The 19,226-nt window shown below is 41.6% G+C and overlaps 1 protein-coding gene across 1 annotated transcript in view; it reads right to left on the minus strand.

The window, feature by feature from the left end:
* The window catches only part of LOC126485021 (protein turtle homolog B-like), a 465,069-nt gene that overhangs the window by 46,988 nt on the left and 398,855 nt on the right, over window positions 1-19,226 (minus strand). The gene's annotated exons all lie outside the window — the stretch shown is intronic.

Here is a 19,226-nt window from a genome sequence, read left to right on the forward strand (position 1 = left end):
GGATGTGTGAATCAAATTGGATATACCTAATATTTAGCGGAGGAACCATAACGTCAGACACAATACCATAGCTAAGATTTCTTAACCAAATCTTCGTTGGTAAACACGATGCGCACGTTAAGCTCTCTCCGGGCACCACAGGTGCAGTAAGGCGCCACCGCACTGGTTTGCTGTTCATACTTCAGTACTAGCCAATATGATTCACAATGAAGACAGTAATAAATAACGTTGGCCATTTCCTTCGTCCTCCTGATATTCAGTCAAAAGAAGAGCACAGTTACGTTCTTAGCAGACTCATACTAGCAGCACGAAGAAACTAAACAACATGAGTTCTGAACTTGGCGCCTCGGAAGCAGTAAAAATACCATAGTGATGACCATTTTCAACAGTTATACTCTTTGGTCTATAGAGTAAAGTTACAACTATATTTCTTTCCTGGAAGAGTTAGACTGAGAACGGCCACTGCTTATTTCTGTCTAGAAAGTACAGGACATATCACATTTTAGGTTTTTGTCTCTACTTCGTGTTACGTGTAGGGGATCCTGTAAAGAGGAGTAAAGGGTCAGGGAACTGTCATTTTATTTTTGGAATTATACACTCCTGGAAATTGAAATAAGAACACCGTGAATTCATTGTCCCAGGACGGGGAAACTTTATTGACACATTCCTGGGGTCAGATACATCACATGATCACACTGACAGAACCACAGGCACATAGACACAGGCAACAGAGCATGCACAATGTCGGCACTAGTACAGTGTATATCCACCTTTCGCAGCAATGCAGGCTGCTATTCTCCCATGGAGACGATCGTAGAGATGCTGGATGTAGTCCTGTGGAACGGCTTGCCATGCCATTTCCACCTGGCGCCTCAGTTGGACCAGCGTTCGTGCTGGACGTGCAGACCGCGTGAGACGACGCTTCATCCAGTCCCAAACATGCTCAATGGGGGTCAGATCCGGAGATCTTGCTGGCCAGGGTAGTTGACTTACACCTTCTAGAACACGTTGGGTGGCACGGGATACATGCGGACGTGCATTGTCCTGTTGGAACAGCAAGTTCCCTTGCCGGTCTAGGAATGGTAGAACGATGGGTTCGATGATTGGTTTGGATGTACCGTGCACTATTCAGTGTCCCTTCGACGATCACCAGTGGTGTACGGCCAGTGTAGGAGATCGCTCCCCACACCATGATGCCGGGTGTTGGCCCTGTATGCCTCGGTCGTATGCAGTCCTGATTGTGGCTCTCACCTGCACCTCGCCAAACACGCATACGACCATCATTGGCACCAAGGCAGAAGCGACTCTCATCGCTGAAGACGACACGTCTCCATTCGTCCCTCCATTCACGCCTGACGCGACACCACTGGAGGCGGGCTGCACGATGTTGGGGCGTGAGCGGAAGACGGCCTAACGGTGTGCGGGACGTAGCCCAGCTTCATGGAGACGGTTGCGAATGGTCCTCGCCGATACCCCAGGAGCAACAGTGTCCCTAATTTGCTGAGAAGTGGCGGTGCGGTCCCCTACGGCACTGCATAGGATCCTACGGTCTTGGCGTGCATCCGTGCGTCGCTGCGGTCCGGTCCCAGGTCGACGGGCACGTGCACCTTCCGCCGACCACTGGCGACAACATCGATGTACTGTGGAGACCTCACGCCCCACGTGTTGAGCAATTCGGCGGTACGTCCACCTCCCGCATGCCCACTATACGCCCTCGCTCAAAGTCTGTCAACTGCACATACGGTTCACGTCCACGCTGTCGCGGCATGCTACCAGTGTTAAAGACTGCGATGGAGCTCCGTATGCCACGGCAAACTGGCTGACACTGACGGCGGCGGTGCACAAATGTTGCGCAGCTAGCGCCATTCGACGGCCAACACCGCGGTTCCTGGTGTGTCCGCTGTGCCGTGCGTGTGATGATTGCTTGTACAGCCTCTCGCAGTGTCCGGAGCAAGTATGGTGGGTCTGACACACCATTGTCAATGCGTTCTTTTTTCCATTTCCAGAAGTGTATATAGGTATTTTGTAGGAACGCATTCAAGTCTTTAAGTGGCTCGAAAATTTTAATTCAAAGTGTAGTGACAGAGAAAAGAAAAAAAGAACACTAACAATTAACCATCAGACTTTTCGGGCTCGAGATCCTCAAAGAATAAAATTAACAGTTCGTAGTTCTGGAAAATAGTTTCAACAGGGCAAAAACGCCGAAGAGATGAGGAATAAATAAAGATAGCACCAAGGGCAGCTTGCAGAGACTGAAATATTGCTTGTCGCTTGGTGAACTCGCGTACAAATTTGGTCACTTGATTCACACTTGGAAGGTAGTCTCCCACTTTTTTCTCATTTTGCACTGCCTCATCTTTATTTGCAAGCGAGAAAAACTGCCGGTCACATTTTCTTCGTCGTTAGTAGCAAACCCTCCCCCCCCCCAATTAACCATAGATCTTGCTGTTGGTGGGGAGGCTTGCGTGCCTCAGCGATACAGATAGCCGTACCGTAGGTGCTACCACACCGGAGGGGTATCTGTTGAGAGGCCAGACAAACGTATTGTTCCTGAAGAGGGGCAGCAGCCTTTTCATTAGATGCAGGGGCCACAGTCTGGATGCTTGACTGACCTGGCCTTGTAACATTAACCAAAACGGACTTGCTGTGCTGGTACTGCGAACGGCTGAAAGCAAGGGGAATCTACGGCCGTAAATCTTCCCGAGGGCATGCAGCTCTACTATATGGATAAATGATGATGGCTTCCTCTTGGATAAAATATTCCGCAGGTAAAATAGTCCCCCATTCGTATCTCCGGGCGGGGACTACTCAGGAGGACGTCGTTATCAGGAGAAAGAAAACTGGCGTTCTACGGATCGGAGCGTGGAATGTCAGATCCCTTAATTGGGCAGGTAGGTTAGACAATTTAAAAAGGGAAATGGATAGGTTAAATTTGGGTATAGTAGGAATTAGTGAAGTTCGGTGGCAGGAGGAACAAGACTTTTGGTCAGGTGAATACAGGCTTATAGATAAAAATCAAATAGTGGTAATGCAGTAGTAGGTTTAATAATGAATAAAAAAATAGGAATGCGGGTAAGCTACTACAAACAGCACAGCGAACGCATTGTTGTGGCCAAGATAGACACGAATCCCACGCCCACGACAGTAGTACAAATCTACACTCCTGGATATTGAAATAAGAACACCGTGAATTCATTGTCCCAGGAAGGGGAAACTTTATTGACACATTCCTGGGGTCAGATACATCACATGATCACACTGACAGAACCACAGGCACATAGACACAGGCAACAGAGCATGCACAATGTCGGCACTAGTACAGTGTATATCCACCTTTCGCAGCAATGCAGGCTGCTATTCCCCCATGGAGACGATCGTAGAGATGCTGGATGTAGTCCTGTGGAACGGCTTGCCATGCCATTTCCACCTGGCGCCTCAGTTGGACCAGCGTTCGTGCTGGACGTGCAGACCGCGTGAGACGACGCTTCATCCAGTCCCAAACATGCTCAATGGGGGACAGATCTGGAGATCTTGCTGGCCAGGGTAGTTGACTTACACCTTCTAGAGCACGTTGGGTGGCATGGGATACATGCGGACGTGCATTGTCCTGTTGGAACAGCAAGTTCCCTTGCCGGTCTAGGAATGGTAGAACGATGGGTTCGATGACGGTTTGGATGTACCGTGCACTATTCAGTGTCCCCTCGACGATCACCAGTGGTGTACGGCCAGTGTAGGAGATCGCTCCCCACACCATGATGCCGGGTGTTGGCCCTGTGTGCCTCGGTCGTATGCAGTCCTGATTGTGGCTCTCACCTGCACCTCGCCAAACACGCATACGACCATCATTGGCACCAAGGCAGAAGCGACTCTCATCGCTGAAGACGACACGTCTCCATTCGTCCCTCCATTCACGCCTGTCGCGACACCACTGGAGGCGGGCTGCACGATGTTGGGGCGTGAGCGGAAGACGGCCTAACGGTGTGCGGGACCGTAGCCCAATTTCATGGAGACGGTTGCGAATGGTCCTCGCCGATACCCCAGGAGCAACAGTGTCCCTAATTTGCTGGGACGTGGCGGTGCGGTCCCCTACGGCACTGCGTAGGATCCTACGGTCTTGGCGTGTATCCGTGCATCGCTGCGGTCCGGTCCCAGGTCGACGGGCACGTGCACCTTCCGCCGACCACTGGCGACAACATCGATGTACTGTGGAGACCTCACGCCCCACGTGTTGAGCAATTCGGCTGTACGTCCACCCGGCCTCCAACATGCCCACTATACGCCCTCGCTCAAAGTCCGTCAACTGCACATACGGTTCACGTCCACGCTGTCGCGGCATGCTACCAGTGTTAAAGACTGCGATGGAGCTCCGTATGCCACGGCAAACTGGCTGACACTGACGGCGGCGGTGCACAAATGCTGCGCAGCTAGCGCCATTCGACGGCCAACACCGCGGTTCCTGGTGTGTCCGCTGTGCCGTGCGTGTGATCATTGCTTGTACAGCCCTCTCGCAGGGTCCGGAGCAAGTATGGTGGGTCTGACACACCGGTGTCAATGTGTTCTTTTTTTCCATTTCCAGGAGTGTATATGCCAAATAGCTCTGCAGATGACGAAGAAATTGAAGAAATGTATGATGAAATAAATGAAATTATTCTGATAGTGAAGGGAGACGAAAATTTAATAGTCATGGGTGACAGGAATTTGGTAGTAGGATAAGGGAGAGAAGGAAACGTAGTAGGTGAATATGGATTGGGGGTAAGAAATGAAAGAGGATAGCCGCCTAGTGGAATTTTGCACAGAGCACAACTTAATCATAGCTAACACTTGGTTCAAGAGTCATAAAAGAAGTTTGTATACATGGAAGAAGCCTGGAGATAGTAAGAGTTTTCAGATAGATTATATAATGGTAAGGCAGAGATTTAGGAACCAGGTTTTAAATTGTAAGACATTTCCAGGGGCAGATGTGGATTCTGACCACAATCTATTTGTTATGAACTGTAGATTAAAACTGAAGAAACTGCAAAAACGTGGGATTTTAAGGAGATGAGACCTGGATAAACCGAAAGAACCAGAGGTTGTACAGAGTTTCAGGGAGAGCATAAGGGAACAATTGACATGAATGGGGGAAAGAAATACAGAAGAAGAAGAATGGGTAGTTTTGAGGGATGAAGTAGTGAAGGCAGCAGAGGATCAAGTAGGTAAAAAGACGGGGGCTAGTAAAAATCCTTGCGTGACAGAAGAAATATTGAATTTAATTGATGAAAGGAAGAAATATAAAAATGCAGTAAATGAAGCAGGCAAAAAGGAATACAAACGTCTCAAAAATGTGATCGACAGGAAGTGCAAAATGGCTAAGCAGGAATGGCTAGAGGACAAATGTAAGGATGTAGTGGCTTACCTCACTAAGGTAAGACAGATACTGCCTATAGGAAAATTAAAGAGACCTTTGGAGAAAAGAGAACGACTTGTATGTATATCAAGAGCTCAGATGGGAACCCAGTTCTAAGCAAAGAAGGGAAAGCAGAAAGGTGGAAGGAGTATATAGAGGGTCTACACAAGGGCGATGTACTTGAGGGCAATGTTATAGACATGGAAGAGGATGTAGATGAAGATGAAATGGGTGATATGATACTGTGCGAAGAGTTTCATAGAGCACTGAAAGACCTAAGTCGAAACAAGGGTCCGGGAGTAGACAACATTCCATCTGAACTACTGACAGCCTCGGGAGAGCCACTCCTGACAAAACTCTACCACCTGGTGAGCAAAATGTATGAGAAAAGTGAAATACCCTAAGACTTCAAGAAGAATATAATAATTCCAATCTCAAAGAAAGCAGGCGTTGACAGATATGAAAATTACCGAACTATCAGTTTAATAAGTCACGGTTGCAAAATACTGACGCGAATTATTTACAGACGAATGGAAAAACTGGTAGAAGCCGACCTTGGGGAAGATCAGTTTGGATTCCGTAGAAATATGGGAACACGTGAGGCTATACTGACCCTACGACTTATTTTAGAATCTAGATTAAGAAAAGGCAAACCTACGTTTCTAGCATTTGTAGACTTAGAGAAAGCTTTTGACAATGTTGACTGGAATACTCTCTTTCAAATTCTGAAGGTGGCAGGGGTAAAATACATGCAGCGAAAGGCTATTTACAGTTTGTACAGAAACCAGATGGCATTTATAAGAGTCGAGGGACATGAAAGGGAAGCAGTAGTTGGGAAGGGAGTGAGACAGGGTTGTAGCCTCTCCCCAATGTTGTTCAATCTGTATATTGAGCAAGAAGTAAAGGAAACAAAAGAAAAATTCGGAGTAGGTATTAAAATCCATGGAGAAGAAATAAATGCTTTGAGGTTCGCCGATGACATTGTAATTCTGTCAGAGACAGCAAAGGACTTGGAAGAGCAGCTGAACGGAATGGACAGAGTCTTGAAAGTAGGATATAAGATGAACATCAACAAAATCAAAACGAAGATAATGGAATGTAGTCGAATTAAGTCGGGTGATGCTGAGGGAATTAGATTAGAAAATGAGACACTTAAAGTAGTAAAGGGGTTTTCCTATTTGGGAAGCAAAATAACTGATGATGGTCGAAGTAGAGAGGATATAAAATGTAGATTGGCAAGGAAAGCGTTTCTGAAGAAGAGAAATTTGTTAACATCGAGTATAGATTTAAGTGACAGGAAGTCGTTTCTGAAAGTATATGTATGGAGTGTAGCCATGTATGGAAGTGAAACATGGACGATGACTAGTTTGGATAAGAAGAGAATAGAAGCTTTCGAAATGTGGTGCTACAGAAGAAAGCTGAAGATTAGATGGGTAGATCACGTAAGTAATGAGGAGGTATTGAATAGAATTGGGGAGAAGAGGAGTTTGTGGCATAACTTGACTAGAAGGAGGGATCTGTTGGTAGGACATGTTCTGATGCATCAACGGATCACCAATTTAGTATTGGAGGGGAGCGTGGAGCGTAAAAGTCGTACAGGGAGACCAAGAGATCAATAGACTAAGCAGATTCAGAGGGATGTAGGCTGCAGTAGGTACTGGGAGATGAAGCTTGCACAGGACAGAGTAGCATGGAGAGCTGCATCAAACCAGTCTCAGAACTAAAGACCACAACAACAACAACAGTAGCAAAACATCGGCATGACTTGATGTCTAGACAAAAATGAGAGATAATATCCATCAAAATGTTTAAACGATACTTCCATCACTTGAAAAAATTTGAAATTCGTTAAATTGTGTTTTTTAGATGTTGGATAGTTAGCGAAGTCATCGTCGATGTATATTTGTTTTGATCATATAGTGCAGGTGCTACAGCATAAAACTGGAACTAATTCACAAAATGTGTGGCAGGAGCAAAACAAACATAGTATTAGGAAGAAGTTTTGTCAAACAGCGTAAGACTTGGTTAGCTAACTTCTCACTGGATGAAGCACATTTATGAACTGTCCAGATAATTTGTATCTTCTCTAAATTGTCAAGGATCAGGGCCATCTAGGAATATATATCAACTCGATTCGATATCTTCCTGATGTTTGTCTAAGACGATGGACGCTATATGTTCTCCGCTAAATGTGCTGTATACAGGAAATAAATGGCGTGACGCGTATAAAAAAATTAATAGACTCTGCAGTAAGATCAGATGAATATCAGTGAACTGACATGACATGACAACAGTGGAGTAGTTGATATAACTGTTGCGGTTTTCAAGTTGTTACCTTACCACGAAAGCTTACATATATCAGGACGAATGATTTGGGGAGTGGATACACGCCTTTTTTCTAGGAGAATGATTGAAAGGCGGTGCATGGATGTGTACATTTTCAGGATGTGCAGTTGAGAAATGTTGCAAGGTATCACCAGGATTCCGGCCACGGTTGCAGTGCCTTTCCTCTGGTTATACTGACTTAATCTATTGTGAAGGGCCCATTTATATTTCGTCTTTACCACTGTATTGGGCGTCAGGTAACATCATAATGCTAGTTACTGATCACATGATAGCATACAACAGCAGGGTCACTACTGCTATATGGAGGATTAACCCCTGACATGTCAGCAACCAACATCCCATCGGTGCCCTCTAGATGCCTGAGGAACAGGGGACAATATGCTCGAAGACAGACGGCCATGCTCAAACCGTACACCATATGGTCACCCTGGTGCCAGTAGAGTCCGCGGGCCACAAGGAGCTAAACTCTTCCGCGGGCTCTGTGATCGAAAATAGGTGAAGCTGCATTCAGATACTGAGTGCTGCCAGAGCAGACTAGGTTACGTTGAGTGAGTCTACTGGGCCACGAGCTGGACCTGCAAGGATTCAGCCAGTAAAGATTTTAACTTCAGGGCCGTCTTCACGGAGTCGCTGCCATTTAGGTTAACTTCGTGACCCCAGAAGCTGCCTGCCATAGGCTTAGGAGCCTGTGGGGCCTCCTTAAGAGAGAAGACGAAGCCCAGTCATTGAGGCAGACTTGTGGTGTTGTAAAGTTATTGTTGTTAACTTTCAAATGAGTACATACTGGCCTTTGGTAATTTCTCTCAATATGGGGCTTAAACCGTGTTCATTCAGTTTGTACTTTGAGCACCCTACAGGACCTTGACTTTTATAAATCGTCTGTTAACTGACCTAAGTCACGTTTACGATCTAACTGACCTTCATCCACCAGAAGTGTTGTTGTCTGTTTTAAGCAGTGAACTATTATATCTTTTGATTTAATCCTTACCATAGTAGACTTGCTCTTACTCTATGATAGATAAATTTGTAGAGTCATCACTGTTGCCAACAATGCTTTGTGATCATGTCAGTATAAAGAGTGTGTTCCAATCCGGGTAGTTACTGCTTGTGAATGTTTTCCAATCGATATTATGCTAATTATAACGTTGCATACAGCATGACGGAACTGGTGGATCACACTCTCTAGGTGTTGACACTATTCCAGCAAATGCAGCGCACCTATGAACTCCTGACTAATCATCTAGAAGCCGTCTCCATTTCGCCTTCGGAAATCTCCTCCGGCTTCTCCAAGACAAGCTCCACAGACAAGGGTTTCCGGTCAACGCTACCAGCCTTCTTCGCATACGACAGCAAGGTAGGACCATGGGAAACGTTGCAAGCACCAAGCAGCAAATCCTGGTTCACTGCGCGTCAGGTGGCAATCAGAGGCATCCTTGTTTCCCGCATACTGTTGCACAGCAATTGCTTGACATAGACGGTAAATGTACGAAGTACGAGTCAGACCGCGTGTCACAATCTAGAGAGAAATTAAAGAGGGCTAGTAATGCGTAAACAGGCCAGTGCTCTTAATTCATTAACACACACTGAACAGAGCTACAGCAGGATGCGCAGACGAGGGAGCGTGACAGCTCCCACATCGTCGTTCTGCAAATCCTACAGCATGCAGTCATAACATGCAACATCCTAACTCCTCCACTCCAGGGCATTCTAGAGCTGCAGAGATAAGCAGGAACTCGTCCCCGTTGGTTTGTCATTCCGCGAAGTGAGCTGCTAGACTGCTGTGTCCAGTATTGTTTCCCGATGACTGAGGGTGCATCCCGACCAGTTTCCTGCGAGCATGAGAATACAATATTCTTTTAGCAATGTCGTTAACAAAATGAAATTACAGATAGAAATGTTTAGCTGACGCCTCCGGGCGTAAAGGTCAAATACTAAGCCGCCTTTGTAGCTTGGGATTCAACACTTGTAATGTTACCGTCTCACCACCTCGGGATAACTATTACAGTATGTATACCTGGGCTTTTATCACCTACTACAGAAACTAAATTGAGATGTGAAGCCCAATGCACTTTCGTATGAGAGGGTGAAGAAAAGTACTTGAGTACTACTTATCTGAAGTGCACGTAAGGCTGACCTGCCAAAGATATTTTAGTTGTCATAAACTGCTAGGACAGTCGTTCAGAGAACGGATTTTCCGCAACCATTATTTATGTCACGACTGCTGTTTTCTAACCAGAAACTCCCAGTGGAGGGTAGCATAAGTTGCTTTACTGGTTAGATATATGAGTTTTGTGCATTCCCTGTATAATGGTCTCAGGACTGCTCTCTTGAATCTCAAGGACCCACCTCTAGAGACCTTTCTTCTCATCATCAGGGTATTGGACCAATTTCTTCATTCGTTAGATACGCAACAGGACCCCTCACATGTGTTTGTAACTCGTCCTCGAAGCCAATCGAGGACATCGCCTAATTACACTAAGTTTAGATAACGACACGGTATCCCAGTGCTCTCTCCGACAGGTTACTTCCTGCAATTACTGTTTTACCACGCGTCAGCAACAGCAAAGCCATTACCACCAAATCAACTGTACCTCCTGTGGGAAATCCGGACGTAGGGCAAAAGCGTGTGAATCACCTTTGAAGGTTCCGACGGACTGCATCCACATGGACTCTTCAGACATAGCGGCAGACAAAGTGGATTAACTGAACCCAGACATAGCATGTATTCAGTCAGTTTTGCCAAAGTCTACAGAATGTCTTTCAATAATTGTTGAAATCTGTAGCATCGCCATTTTCTTGCAGATTGAAACAGGATCAACCATGACCATTATAGATTGGAAACCATACTGTATCTCCCGACCACATTCCCTCGAACTCTTTTTATACCCCAATAGGAAATTATTACATTGACTTTATAAAATGTAATGGACAACTAACAGCTGAAGAACAGTGTCGGTCGCACAACATCCCATCCTGGATTTTGGTGGTCATTCTCTTAAGCATGAACTTCTCCAATACACTTGGATAATAAATTCGCGACTCCACACCCCCCCCCCCCCCCAACAACTTCCTCGATACAAAGGTTAAGTGATAAGCTTCAGGGTACTTACAGTGCCTACATGATTAGGACATTCTTACTTGTGTGGACTACGTCCGTTCTCACTGCTTAGGAATCGAATGGTAGCTTATGCAATTTTGAAGATATCAAGACGATCAACAATGGCAAATTTCTCAGTGATGCATACCTGACAGGAAAAGTTGAGGTGGTCTTGACCCATCTTCTAGGGGGGATATTGTTTACAAAAACCGACGTGAGGCGTGGGTACCCCAAGATGCGAGTTGACAAGGAATCCACACAAATCCTACGACTGATACTCCATTCAGGCTGTACCAGTACAACAGACACTTGCTTGATATACCCAGGGCCCCAGCGATATTGTAAGACGTATGCGTTGCCGGCGATGGGCAAGGAATAGGAGAGTCTCCGACCAGAGAGCAGTATGTAGTTAGTTGTTGCTTGTCGCTAATCGGCAGTAGTCTTGAGTAGTCTGCGTGAGTCTTGTGTATTCGGCAGTTGTGTGCGCGAGTCGGCGCGTGTCGGGAGTCTGCTCTGGTCGAGACTCTGGAGGATGAGTATTATTGTTTAAAGTAAAGAAGCAGCCTTGCGCATATGTAGTAATGTATGTGAATTGTCATAACAATTTTTTTTTAAAATGCAACAATAATAATTTTTATAATATAAAGTATTTTTTTTAAAAAAAAGCATTCATTTCAATTTAAAGATTTTATCCAATGAATAATTAATTCCTTTCACGAGTCACAAAGTATAAGCCAGCATTGCACGGAGTTGTGCCAAAAATTTTTTATGTAAGAGCAGATATATTCGCAGTTTTTACTGAGGTAAGAATTTTTGCTTTTTTTTATTCAGAATACAGGGCCGAGACGCAGCGTTGCTGTCGTCATAAAATTTACCAGTTTACTGAATTTTTTTATTATTTTGGTGTTTAGGAATTTTTGTGTTTCGAACTGAACATTAAATGAGAAAAGAATTTTGTGGGAACGTTAAATGTGAATGCATTTCTGCAGAGAGATTATAAATGGGAGCCAATTTTGTTCAGAGGTTACAATATTTAATATTCATTTAATTATTAATATTGTGCGGAGGTTACACGTGGCGACATCCGGCCAGGATCGTATTTCTTTATGAATCTTCTGATAAGTAGTCACATATCTGCTCTTATTTACTTAAATGTAGTTTGCATCTGGCGCAACGCATTTACTAATTTGTCACTCTTTCTTTCACAGATCATCGGCAATTTGTTGCTCTATGTTGTAATTGTGTTTGTTGCATTTTTGCATCGTCCTTGTTTCATTTGTGCTTAATTTTGATTTGTGAAAAAATGCCGCGAAAAACTGTTAACAGTACATCGCGATGTGCAATGAGTGAAATAGCCGACTCGAATACTTTGACCGATAGTACTTGCGACACTCAGTGTAATGATGATAATCCCCTAATAGTAGACTATCAGTGCATACAGACCACTAGTAATGATTTAGATCCTAATGATGAACAAATAAATTCAATTATGTCCACTTAATTTAACGGCAATTGTTGACGCGGGACGTTCTATTACAATGAACGCTGCCCAGTTTAACACACCCGATTTGCAAAATTTGAATTGTGAACAGATAAATTTTTCTAACGAAACTGAACAGTGTACTCAAAGTACGACAGATTTATTAGATTCCGATTTAGTGACAAACAGTGCACATTCGATTGGCAAACCTTTTCGAGAATTACAGAATGACCAAATGGTTACAGAAAACGTGACAAATGCAGATACACCAACACACTGCACAGAGAATAGAGTTGCTAATTTTGGCTCAGCTCAAATTATGGCATTGTTGCTACAAATTAATGAACATCATAAAAAACAAGACAACAATTTCTAACAACTTAGTGAGCAGAACAAAGAACTTAGTGAAAAACAAGACAGCAATCACAAACAACTTAATGAAAATCTCGACCAACAAATTAATGAAATTAATGAAAAACTAGACAACAATTCTAGACAGCTTAGTGAACAGATTACTGCCGTTGCCGCGCAATGTCATGATACTAAAGAACAATTACGTGAGGAAATTAATGCTTGTGCTAGGAACAGTAGTGAAGAAATTAGATCTGTGGCTAATGAATTAAATAAAATACATGCAGACACAACTAAATTACTTACAGACGGAATTAGTGCAGTCGGTAAACAATGCTCTGAAAACGCAACACAGTTACGTGACGAGTTTAAATTAATGTCAGCAGAACTTTCACGCACACTGGATGCAAAAGTAGACGCGAAATTGACCAACAGAACAGTAAAATTGACGAACGTTTTAATCAATACCTACAAAACAGTGAAACGCGTTACCGTAAATTCATACAGGAACAAAATAAAATAAAACGACAAGTTATGGAAACAATTACAGCACAGATACAGGAAGATAAACGTAAATTGTTTACGAAAGCAAAAACATATGTAGACAACAATATTGCTACAGTATCAGACGAAATTAATACTATCAAACAGTTGAACACCGAATTGCGTGATGAAATTTCCGATCTTAAATCAAAAACAGATACACACACAACAGACTTTCAGACAGTGACCGACAGACTCGAACGATTAGGACTAATACAGGACCCCGTTGCCATCAAAGCAGACGTTAAAAAATTGAACGAAACCACACGTAAAATACAAAAACAAATTAATGCTTGTGACACTAAAAACGATGATCAGATAAAAATACTGACTGAAAAATATGATGAATTGGCCAGCCGTATTGACGTTATTGAAAGTAATAAAGACAGCAAATCAGACGATACTTCACCGATTTCGTTTAATCAAACACCTGAATTTCCAAATTTACAGCAGACAATGAGTGAGATAGATTCGTCCAATAATACATTACGTAGAAAATTGTCAACTTTACAGCAAGAGGTAACAGAGATGAAAAATGTTTCAGTCAATAACACGTCACAGCATACGGCACATTCCGAACATTTGTCACACTCACACAGCCAGTATAATTTAGGTAATTTACAGAGAGTATGTGACTTAGATTCCGAACAGTCACAGACAAATAGATTCTCATACAATCCGGAACCTGTCCAGACGTACAGAGACGATGATTTTTATTAGAAACATATTCTATCAGTGAGAAAATTTAAAGTATTTAAAAATGACAGAGCACAGGTACACGCTTTGAACTGGATACGACAATTAATTTTTGTACTTTCACCGCCTTTACCTGTAATGCAAAAACTAGCTTTGAACTGGATACGACAATTTGCTCTTGAATTTTTACCGGCATTTCGTGTAATGCAGAAACTAGAATTAGCATGGATACAGCAATTTGCTTTTGAATATTCACCGGCATTGCCTGTAACGCAGAAACAAAAATTTATTTGCAGCGTGTAATTGACCTCAGGGGATTCATTACACTTTGATGAATATGTGCCATAGCGCGCACAGGGCAACGAGCTGTAGTAGTGCTGTTTCATCTTTAGTTTTCTGCACTGCTGCCTTCTCTTCTACTATTCTTTATATCTATCAAAACAGCTCTTCAACTATCGCTCTATCTAGGGTTAAGAATGAGTAAAGAAACCCTGATAAGACAAGTTTTACAGTGGCAGTTTTTATTAGACGCTCCAGAAACGACAACCATGAGAACTTTAATAACAAACAAAATTTTAATCATTAGTATGTCTAAAATTATCAGCAACAGCGAACGCATTTTGGAAACAATAGAGCTTTTTCTCCGCAACAGCAACAAAACCAGCCGGTTAGCACACCTAACCAACAATGTAATGTACAAGGTCAACCAAGCTTTAATGTTTCGCCGCCTACACGTATAGCGTCAGCTCCAACAAATAGTAACGCACAGCAACAAGGAAATCAGTACGTACAGAAATCACACTATTTCAATTCATATCGCAATGCACCGTATAGAAATGACTGTCATGACAGACGTAAAAGTAATGAGCACAATTTTCAGCGTACGTTTAATAACAGTCGGTCTTATCAGCAGCAGAATCATCCACAACAACATATTATCATGAATGAACCAGACAGTAGATATCATCCCGAACGTAATACGTCAGGAAGAAATAACAGAACAGTACAAATAGTTGAAATGCCGCAACATCCTCCCGAAAATAATAGCACGTCAGATAGAATTTGACTAAATACAATACAGGTTGCATCTTCCAGTAACACAAGCAATACTTTTGACACGCAGAATCTTGTTCACAAAAATGTTATTACTTTTGACGACATCCGACACACACTTTTGCATGAAAGACAGGATCACAACGTATGTAGACGACATTCTTATTGCAGAAGCATACTGGTCTAAACACAATCTGATTCTTGAACAACTGTTACGAACTTTTCGTGCACAAGAACTCACCGTTAATCTCAATAAATCGGACTTTGGTAAAACTTCTATAAAATTTCTTGGACATATAATTTCAGCAGAGGGCATTGCGCCTGACCCGGAAACACTTCAAGCTTTACGTGACATTACTATTCCTACGACGAAGAAACAACTACGCAGTTTTTTGGCCTTAATTAACTTTTTTCGTAAATTTATTCATTACTCTGCTTTAGACAACCCTGGATTATGTCAATTGACAGGTAAAATCACTATTTGATCCTGGGATAAGCAAGCACATTCTGAATTTATGAACCTGAAACATGCTTTGTTGAATGTACCAATTCTATCGCATCCAGATCTTACTAGAAATTTTTCCATTGCCACCGACAGTTCTAACACCGCTTTAGGCGTACATATTTTTCAGGAAATTGAAGATGGTTGTACAATAATTAAAAACATAGCCTTTGCGAGTCTCATTCTGTCACCTGCTGAACGCAATTATTCTGTTACAGAACTTGAAACACTATGTGTTGTATGGGCATTTACGAGATTTCGGCATTTTCTTTATGGAAGACATACGACCGTTTACACAGATCATAGAGCGATACAGTTTTTACTTTCGGCTAAATTTACACACGACAGATTCAGTAGATAGAAACTTTATTTACAGGAATTTAATTTTACAATTGTTCACATTGCCATACACAAAATATTGTAGCAGACGCACTATCGCGTTCTCTCAGCAACAATCAGCAAGACATCGCAACCAACTTCTGCAAAGAAAATTTCAGTGTCATGTACATTCAACAAGTTGCATTTGAAAATGTCATTTCGTCGTTATTACAAGACATAGCATAAGAGCAGAGTTAAGGCAACGTATGGAAAGAAATCTTTGGCAAGATAGGAATAATGTTACGATTAGAAACCATTACACTGTACGCAATGACATTCTGTTTCGTCGCTCTCACTCTGACAGCAACAATTGGTTATTAAGCATTCCTGAAGAGCTTGTTAAGAAATTAATCTGGTATACTCTTTTCAGTTACGGACATTACGGAGCCAGAAAATGTTTTCTTATACTGAGACAGAACTGTTATTTTACCAACATGGAGAAACGTATTCGACGAGTTTTAGCGTCATGTAAAATCTGCCAGAAAATTAAGTCAGATACGTCTTCACATACTCCTCCATTACATCCCATTGTAGCTGTTAAATTGAGACACATGGCCGCTGTAGACATTTTTGGTCCGATTCCCAGAACTAGTAGAGGTTTTTGCTACATCTTTGTCGCTGTTGAACTCACTTCAAAATTTGTTACCTTTACTCCATTACACAAAGCTACTGCTAAAACTGTTTCGAAAGCATTTGTAAAACATTTTCTATTTCAAGTAGGGCATGTATTGAAAGTAATTTCCGACAATGGACCACAGTTTCGATCTGCTATATGGACACGTATGTTACGAACTAGAAACATTTCTCCAATCTATATATCCAGGTACCATGCTCCTTCGAACCCTTGTGAACGATTAATGAAAGAAATTGGTAAACTGTGCAGAATATACTGCCATAAAAAACATATTGATTGGGACACACACATACTCTCATTCCAGGATGTAATTAATTCCATACCAAATGAATCTACTATGCTATCTCCGTCTGTTATACTGAAAAATGTTGAACCACCTAATAAAATTAAAGAATTAGTAACCTTTCCTACATCTCGTCGACTATGACACCATGAAATAATTGACATTGCGCTGAACAATATCAAACGTGTCGCAGAGCGCCGGAGAAGACAGCAAGAACAGGTTTGTACACGCCGTGACTTTCACATTGGACAGAAGATATTAGTACGCACACATTATTTATCTAACAGAGGAAAAAGTAGATGTAGTAAATTTTAGCTTCTATATGCAGGTCCATATCGAATTCGCAGCATTCCTCACCCCAATGTAGTACATGTCGAAACCCTGAGAACCAGAAACCAAAGGGAACCACCATATCTCTAACATCAAACCCTTTATTGAATGAACATACTTTATGATTTATCACACTGTAATGACATTTACTGATTTTTTTTACGACAACTTATGCAATTATGTTCACATGAACGCTTACTGATGATTTTCCAGATGAACTTACACATTTTTTGACCACTTATGCAATTATATTTATGTGACTACTTACTGATGATTATCGTATTTTTTCTTGGCAAGGGCTCGGCAAGGTAAGGTTAGCAGGTCTCTTTTCTTGTCGTTTCACATCAGACCGTGTACATTTTTCCAGATGAGCTTACACATTTTATGACCACTTATGCAATTATATTGACGTGACTACTTACTGATGATTGTCATATTTTTTCTTGGCAAGTTCCCGGCCAGGTAAGGTTAGCAGGTCGCTTTTCTTGTCGTTACACATCAGACCGTGCACATTTTTCCAGATGAACTTACACATTTTTTGACCACTTACGCAATTATATTTATGTGATTACTTACTGATGATTATCTTATTCTTTCTTGGCAAGTGCCCGGCAAGGTAAGGTTAGCAGGTCGCTCTTCTTGTCGTTACACATCAGACTGTGCACATCTTCCATTGTTCATGTATATATGATTGTTTCCCTGTTTTGTTTGTATGCACTATGAAATATTTTAGATATAACAAACACCAGTTGACTTTGACATTTTGCCTTATAATATCTCACCATCGTGACTATTTTTACATTTTTTTTTCTGCTACATTGTGATATTCTGTGTACATTTTTGCACCTGCACACTGTCTATGTTTTTGACATATTACGTTTTCTGTCATGCTATGCTGTATGCTCAATTATATCACTAGAAACCAGCTTTTATTTAATGGGTATATGATTTAAATGCAAGACATTAATTATTGTTCTTCATTTTCAGAAAGAAATAACGTGTAAAAGAAATAAGTTAAACAGAAATGGGAATTTCACCTTCAGACTGAACGAAAGAAGATGTAATACCTCGTCACGAAGAGTAAATGGATCAGAATTAACAAGCATTAACAAGAATATACTATACACATCGTATGATAGCAGTCTTAACTAATTTTTTCTTTCAGAATACGAGGCGATTGATGCAGGCTGTCAGACTGAACTATACATCTTAGTTTTAGTGAATGAAGTTTTTCTTTATAGGTGATGGGAATAATGGAATTACGTTGAAATGGATAATGAAGTTTTTCTTTGCAGGTGATGACAGTAATGATAATGAAGTTTTTCTTTGCAGATGAGGATAATGTTGAAGTTTATGTATTTATGCTATATAGTTATTTAAGTATTTGTTGCAGTTTGTTTTGACAGTATGTCTTATGTCGCATGGTATGATGACTGAAGGATTTGGAAAGGACAGCTAGAAAACATATATATTTTTTACACATTTCATTACCTGTTAATTCGAAGTTCACTACTTTTCAGCATAATATGCGTTTCTTCTTTCAGTTTAATAATCCATTTTGTATTTTTTGCAGGAGAAATTATTCATGAAATTAATCTGCTATAAGCAGTTAGTCATTAAACCTGTGTCATTCGTGAATGTGATCACATATACTCTATTTGTTTCATAACCTTGCTACAGCTCAATGATGACAAATGACGTTACACATCTTCTTTTGCAGCAATAAGTCAAATGCATATATTGTTATGCCCCAGCAATCAATTATCGATCCCAACGCAATGCATTGCTAGCACAAAAAAAAAAAAAAATGTATTACCAGTCCCAAATAATGATACCAATTTAAAAGAGTTATGAGTAATACTGAATAATTCTTTTTCAACCACAGACTTTGAGTAATAGCTACAGAGTGTTACATTTTACATATGTTATATGTCACTTGAATGATGAAAATTTTTTGTAATATTCAATACTAGCTGACCAATGAATGCCAATGTTTCTTATATTTTAAATTTGTATTATATCACTTTCATGCTATATATATGAATACCAGTAGCTTGATGCTACACTCATTAGCTCATTTTTTGACTGATGATTTGTACCTGATCAATGAATGCCAATAATTATTTTTAAATATGTCATATGTCGCT

The sequence above is a fragment of the Schistocerca serialis genome, chromosome 6 (genome assembly GCF_023864345.2).
Source record: "Schistocerca serialis cubense isolate TAMUIC-IGC-003099 chromosome 6, iqSchSeri2.2, whole genome shotgun sequence".
Classification (NCBI taxonomy): Eukaryota; Metazoa; Arthropoda; class Insecta; order Orthoptera; family Acrididae; genus Schistocerca; species Schistocerca serialis.